Source organism: Arachis ipaensis, chromosome B9 (genome assembly GCF_059453495.1).
Source record: "Arachis ipaensis isolate K30076 ecotype BB chromosome B9, ASM5945349v1, whole genome shotgun sequence".
NCBI lineage: Eukaryota > Viridiplantae > Streptophyta > Magnoliopsida > Fabales > Fabaceae > Arachis > Arachis ipaensis.
Window position 1 is genome coordinate 64,747,025 of NC_142444.1, and position 8,460 is coordinate 64,755,484.

An 8,460-nucleotide genomic window follows, 5' to 3' on the forward strand; every position below is an offset into this window, starting at 1 on the left:
AAACCATCAACCCCAAACAATAAACCCTAAACCCTAAACCACAAACCCTAAAGCCTAACCCCTAAAACATAAACCATACGCCCTAAACCCTAAACCATAAACCATACGCCCTAAACTATAAACCACAAACCCTAAAGCCTAAACCCTAAACTATAAACCCTAAACCCTAAGCCATAAACCCTTAACACCAAACCATAAACCCTAAACCCTAAATCATACACCATAAATCCTAAACCTTAAACCCTAAACATAAATCCTAAAACTTAAACCATAAACCCTAAAGACTAAACCCCAAACCCTAAACCATAAAGCCCAAACCCTAAAGCCTAAAGCATAAACCACGAACGCTAAATCCTCAACCCCAAACCCTAAAGCCTACACCCTAAACCATAAACCACAAACCCTAAAGCCTAAACCCTAAACTATTGACCACAAACCCTAAATCCTAAACCATAAACCCTCAACCCAAAACCATAAACCTTGAACCCTAACCCTACAGCCTAAACCCTAAACTACAAACCCTAAACCCTAAAGCCTAAAGCCTAAACCCTAAATTCCAAATCCTAAAGCCTAAATCCTAAACCCTAAAGCCTAAACCCTAAACCAAAAACACGCCTAAACCCTAAACTATAAACCCTAAACCTTAAACCATAAACCCTTAACCCCAACCTATAAAACATATACCCTAAACCACAAACCCTAAAGCCTAAAGCCTAAACCATAAACCCTAAACCCCAAACCATAAACCCTAAACCCTAAACCCTACACCCTTAACCCTAAACCACAAACCCTAAACCCTAAAGCCTAAACCCTAAATCTTAAACTATAAACACTATACCCTAAGCCATAAACCCTAAAGTCTAAACCCTAAAGCCTAAACACTAAACCCTAAACCCTAAAGCATAAACCAAAAACCCTCAACCCCAAACCATAAACCCTAAACCCTAAACCCTACACCCTAAACCTTAACCCACAAACCCTAATGCCTAAATCCTAAACCATAAACCCTCAACCCCAAACCATAAACCCTATACCCTACACCCAAAACCATAAAACAAAAACCATAATGCCTACACCCTAAACTATAAACCCTAAACCTTAAACCATAAATCGTCAACCCCAAACCATAATCCCAAAACCCTAAACACCACACCCTAAACCCTAAGCCACAAACACAAAAGCCTAAATTCTTAACCATAAACCCTCAACCCTAAATCCTAAACCCTAAACCCTAAAGCCTAAACTCGCAACCATAAACCCTAAGGCCAAAACCCCAAACCCTAAACCCTAAACCATAAATGCTAAACCCTAAACCCCAAACCCTAAACTGTAAACCCAAAAAAATAAACCCCAAAGCCTAAACCCTAAATCACAACCACTATTCCCTCAACCATAAACCCTAAACCGTCAATCCTAAACCATAAACCCTAAACCGTAAACCAAAAACCCTAAACCATAAACCCTAAACCCTAAACCCCAAACCCTAAACCACAGACACTAAAGCCTAAACCCTAAACCCTAAACCATACACCCTAAACCACAAACCACAAACCCTAAAGTCTAAACCCTAAACTATAAACACTAAACCATAAACCATTAACCATCAACCGCAAACCATAAACACTAAACCCTAAACCACAAACCATAAACCATAAACCCTAAACCGTAAAACCTCAACCCCAAACTATAAAACCCTAAACCCTAACCCTAAACCCTAAACCCTAAACCCCAATCCCTAAAGCCTAAACCCTAAAGCCTAAACCATAAACCCTAAACCACAAACACGCCTAAACCCTAAACTATAAATACTAAACCTTAAACCATAAACCTTCAACTCCAAATCTTAAACCCTAAACCCTAAATGACAAACCTTAAAGCCTAATCCCTAAACCATACACCCTCAAATCCAAACCATAAACCCTAAACCATAACGTTACACCCTAAACCATTAACCACAAACACTAAACCATAGGCCCTAAATTATAAACCCTAAAGCCTAAGCCATAAACCCTTAACCCCAAACAATAAATCCTAAACACTAAATCAAACACCAGAAATCCTAAACCACAAACCGTAAACATAAACCCTAAAACTTAAACCATAAATCCTAAACCATAAAGCATAAACCCTAAACCCAAACCATAGACCACAAACACTAAAGCCTAAACCCTAAATACTAAACCATACACCGTAAACCATAAACCACAATCCCTAAAGTCTAAACCCTAAACTATAAAACCTAAACCCTAAACCATTAACCATCAACCCCAAACAATAAACCCTAACCCTAAATCATACACTATAAACCGTAAACCACAAACCCTAAACATAAACCGTAAAACTTAAACCCTAAACCCTAAACCATAAACCATAAACCCTAAACACTAAAAACTAAACCCTAAACGCTAAACCATAAATCCTAAATCCTAAACCCTAAAACATAAAGCCCAAACCCTAAAGCCTAAACCCTAAACCACAAACCCTAAAGCATCAACCCCAAACCATACACCCTAACCCCTAAACCCTACACCCAAAAGTATAAACCACAAACCCTAATGCCAAAATGGTAAACTATATACCCTAAACCCTAAACCATAAACCCTTAACCCCAAACCATAAACCCTAAACCCTAAACCCTCCACCCTAAATTCTAAACAACAAACCCTAAACCATAAAACCTAAACCATAAACCCTCAACCCCAAACCATAAACCTTAAACCCTAAACCCTAAATCCTAAATCGCAATCCCTAAAGCCTAAAGTCTAAACCCTAAACCCTAAACCCTAAACCACAAACACGCCTAAACCCTAAACTATAAACACTAAACCTTAAACCATAAACCTTCAACCCCAAATCATAAACCCTAAACCCTAAACCCTACACCCTAAACACTAAATGACAAACCCTAAAGCCTAATCCCTAAACCATACACCCTCAAATCCAAACCATAAACCCTAAACCATAAACGTTACACCCTAAACCATTAACCACAAACCCTAAACCATAGGCCCTAAACTATAAACCCTAAAGCCTAAGCCATAACCCCTTAACCCCAAACAATAAATCCTAAACACTAAATCATACACCATAAACCCTAAACCACAAACTGTAAACATAAACCCTAAAACTTAAACCATAAACCCTAAACCATAAACCATAAACCCTAAACCCCAAACCATAGACCACAAACACTAAAGCCTAAACCCAAAACCCTAAAACCCTACACCGTAAACCATAAACCATAAACCATAAACTCTAAACCCTAAACTATAAAACCTAAACCCTAAACCATTAACCATCAACCCTAAACCATAAACCATAAACCCTAAACCCTACACCCTAAACCATAAACCATAAACCATAAACCTAAATCCTAAACCCTAAACCCTAAACCCTAAACCAGAAACCCTAAACCCCAAACCATAAACCCTAAACCTAAATCCTAAACCCTAAACCCTAAACCCCAAAACCTAAAGCATATAGCCAAAACCCTAAACCATAAACCCTAAACCACAAACACGCCTAAACCCTAAACTATAAACCCTAAACCTTAAACTATAAACCCTCAACCCCAAACTATAAACCCTAAACCCTATACCCTAAACCCTAAATGACAAACCCTAAAGCCTAATTCCTAAACCATAAACCCTCAAACCCAAACCATAAACCCTAAACCCTAAATGCTACACCCTAAAGCATAAATGACAAACCCTAAACCCTAAGCCCTAAAATGTAAATCCTAAACCCTAAGCCATAAACCCTTAACCCCAGACAATAAACCCTAAATCCCTAAATCATACACTATAAATCGTAAACCACAAACCCTAAACATAAACCGTAAAACTTAAACCCTAAACCCTAAACCATAAACCATAAACCCTAAACAGTAAACACTAAATCCTAAACCCTAAACCATAAATCCTAAACCCTAAACCCTAAAACATAAAGCCCAAACCCTAAAGCCTAAACCCTAAACCACAAATCCTAAAGCATCAACCCCAAACCATAAACCCTAACCCCTAAACCCTACACCCTAAAGTATAAACCACAAACCCTAATGCCAAAATGGTAAACTATAAACCCTAAATCCTAAACCATAAACCCTTAATCCCAAACCATAAACCCTAAACCCTAAACCCTCTACCCTAAATTCTAAACAATAAACCCTAAACCATAAAACCTAAACCATAAACCCTCAACCCCAAACCATAAACCTTAAACCCTAAAGCCTAAACACTAAACCATAAACCCTTAACCGTAAACCATAAACACCAAACCGTCAATCCAAAATCCTAAACCATAAATCCTACATCATAAACAATAAACCCCTAAACCCTAAACCACAAACCCTAAACCCCCCCAAACAATAACCTTAAACCCTAAACCCATAAACCATCAACCCCAAACAATAAACGCTAAATAACTTGGCATTTAGCTTCATGATTGCTCCTAGATATCAAGCAACTTGCTCTTCAACAATATCTTCATCCTCTTCAGAGGAGGAATACTCATCAGAGCTCATGAATGGCAACAGTATGTTCAGTGGAATCTCTATGGTCTCTGTATGAGCCTCAGATTCCTTTGGTTCCTCAATAGGGAACTCCTTATTGGTCAGTGGACGTCCAGCAAGGTCTTCCTCACTGGAAATCAATGCCATTTTACTCTCTCTAGGTTCGGCCACTTTGGATATAGTTATGGCCTTGCACTCTCTTTTTGGATTCTCTTCTGTATTGCTTGGGAGAGTACTATAAGGAATTTCAGTAACTCTTTTACTCAGCTGACCCACTTGTGCCTCCAAATTTCTGATAGAGGACCTTGTTTCAGTCATGAAACTGAGAGTGGTCTTAGATAGATCAGAGACTATGGTTGCTAAGTCAGAGAGGCTCTGCTTAGAATTCTCTGTCTGTTGCTGCGAAGATGATGGAAAAGGCTTGCTATTGCCAAACCTGTTTCTCCCACCATTATTATTATTGAAGCCATGTTGAGGCTTCTGTTGATCTTTCAATGAGAAATTTGGATGATTTCTCTATGAAGGATTATAGGTGTTTCCATAGAATTCTCCCATATAATTCACCTCTTCCATTACAGGATTCTCAGGGTTATAAGTTTCTCCTTCAGAGGAGGCTTCTTTAGTACTGCCGGATACAGCTTGCATTCCAGTCAGATTCTGAGAACTCATATTGACTTGTTGAGTCAATATTTTATTCTGAGCCAATATGGCATTCAGAGTATCAATCTCAAGAACTCCTTTCTTTTGAGTCATCCCATTATTCACAGGATTTCTTCCCATTATTCAACCATATTGGCTCAGTATCAATCCCATTTTTCGTGACCCTTGAGCAAGGAAGGAAGGCACGCAACCAAGCAACATAAGTAGCGTTGGAGAAGTGAACGTACCGTTCACAAAGAAAACGCTATAGGCAAGAAGCAATGCGCACGTGAGGAGCCACAAGAGTGAACGCCAAGTTCACTAAACTCAACGGAGCGCTCCACTGGAGCATGCCTCCAACCCAATTTCAACCAAAGTCATCCGGATCCACTTTTCTTCAAATCCAAAAATCAAAAGGCCCACTCCAAGCTTTAAAGACCAAAATAGAAAGTGTATATATAGGAGTTAATTTGATTTGTAGAGGACCTTTTGCTCATTTTTAGTTTTCACTTTTAATTTTCATTTTGAATTTGGAAATTGGGATCAGATCTAGTTTGCTTTCTATTTTCATTTTCTTTTCTTCTGTAACTTCTACTTTCTGTTTTGGGTTTTTGAATTGAGATTGAAGAATTCCATTGAATTCCTTGATATGAGAATCATCTTTGCTTTTATTTCATATTATTCTGAGAATTGGAGAATTGGATCTAAATCTTCTCTTCTGTTATCATTTTCATTTCTTCTGCAATTTATTTTCTGTTTGGTCAAGAGGACAATTGAGATCTAGATCTGCTTTCTGATCTTGTTGCTCTTTTGAAATTTTTAATTTCTCTTTTAAAGATTTCACAATTGATCTAAGTTTTCTTGCTGTTTGTGTCTTCAACAAATTTTCCATTTCTATTTTGCTACTAAGCTGAATCTCTTCATCTTATAGCTCTCTGATTTACTTAAATTTACATTTTCTAGTTCAATTCTGAATCCCAGTACCCAAATCCCTTTTATTCTTCAAGCAATTTACTTTTTGCCAACAATTTAGATTTAGCAATTTAAGTTTCTTGCACTTTAAGTTTCAGTCATTTACTTTTCTTGCAATTTAAGTTTCAGCTTATTTATTTTCTTTCTCTTTAAGTTTTTGCAATTTACTTCTTCAGCACCTTTAGATTCAGTAAATTTTCATTCTGCACTTTTATTTTCTTGCAATTTAACTTCTGTTAACCAAGTTTCACTCAACTCATCAAATTACTTGATGCGACCTGGTACACTTGTCGGTGAGTTTTGTGTGGAATCGTTTTTCCCTCATCATATTTTTGGCGCCGTTGCCGGGGATTGATTTAGATTGACAATGATTAAGTAGGGTGATAATCTAGATTAAGCATTTTCTTTTTATTTTCTACTTAGCACACTAACTGTTTGAATTTTTGCTTAACCTAACACTAACCTCACTCTAGCAGTAGAGTGCTTTAGTTTGTGGTTTTTGGTTTTGTGTGTATGACAGAAGCAAGGAGAGAGGTCTCCAGCTCTTGTAACCTTAACGAGAGAACTCTGCGAAGACTAAGAAGAGAAGCAAGGGGAAAGGGGATCATTGGTGAAGAGGAATCAGAAGGAGAGGATCAAGTGATGGAGGATAACATCCCAAATTACACTGACGGTGTGGCCAACAACAATGGCCAGCCTCAGAGAAGAGTCTTAGCCTCCTACATACACTATCCCCAACCTAAAGAATTATGGGAGTAGCATCCTAACCCCCAATGTCCATGCCAATAACTTTGGACTCAAGCCTCAATTGATTACCTTGGTTCAAAACAATTGTCAATATGGAGGAAGTGCTGCTGAAGATCCAAACCAACACCTCTCTGTATTTTTGAGAATCTGTGACATTGTCAAAATCAATGGAGTCCACCTTGACATCTACAAGCTTCTTTTATTCCCATTTTCATTGAGAGACAAAGCCACACATTGGTTAGAAACCTTCCCTAAAGAGAGCATTACCAGCTGGGATGATTTGGTTAGCAAATTTCTAGCCAAATTTTATCCACCACAAAGAATTATTAAGCTAAAAATTGATGTGCAAACCTTCAGACAGCAAGAAGGAGAGTCATTATATGAAGCTTAGGAGAGGTATAAAGCTCTAATCAGAAGATGTCCAGAAGGAATGCTCAGTGAATGGGTGGAGTTGCAAAATTTCTATGAAGGCTTGTCTTTACCTTCAAGGAAAGCTTTGGATTACTCATCAGGAAGATCTTTGCAAATGATGAAAAATGCTCAAGACGCACATGATCTCATAGACATGGTGGCTAATAATGAGTATTTCTATTCCTCTAAAAGGCAAGCAGCTCCAAAGAAAGGTGTATTTGAGCTTGAAGGAATTGATACCATACTAGCTCAGAACAAACTCATGCACCAGCAACTTCAACAGCAAATTGAAACAATGTCAAAGAGGATAGATGGATTACAACTCATAGCAATGAGCACAACTAACTAACCACCAGTGGTATGGGGACAACAGGAGGAAAGTTATGAAGAGTAGCAGCAAGAGCAAGTGCAGTACATGCAAAATCAAGGTTCTGGATCAAATGACTTCTATGGAGACACTTACAACTCATCCTGGAGAAACCACCCCAATCTGAAATGGGGAGAGAGTCAAAACCAGCAACCTTGGCAAAGAAACTCAAACCAAAACAACTTTAGGAACACAAACCATCAAAACCATCAAAACACTAACCAAAACCAATACAGAAAACCACAAAACAATCAATCTCAATCCAACTACTACCCACCCAACAACTTATCCAATAACCAAAATAACTATCATTCACCCTCAACATCCCATAATCAACCACAACCACCCCAGAAATCTCAGAGGATTTCTAACTTGGAGATGATGATGGAAAAGATGATCAAGCACCAAGAATTGGCCAACAAAAACCATGAAGCTTCATTGCGGAATCTAGAGAGGCAAATTGGTCAATTATCAAAGCAAACAGTGGCTGAAAGAGCACCCAATGCATTATCAAGTGACACCATCCTCAACCCAAAGGAAGAATGCAAGGCCATTCAACTAAGGAGTGGAAGAACCTTGGTAAACGATAAGAGGCCAATTGAGAATGATAAGGCCAGTAGCAAGGAAGAAGGGATACTTAAAGACAAGCAAGACCAAGAGAAGCTCAAGGAGAAAGAGGAACAACCACAAGCTTCAAAGAAGGGAAGGCAAGCTATTGAAGAACAATCATAAGAATAGAGGAAGGAGGAGAAGCCATACACTCCCTCCATTCCATATCCTCAAAGGTTTAATAGAGAGCTTAAAGATCAACAGT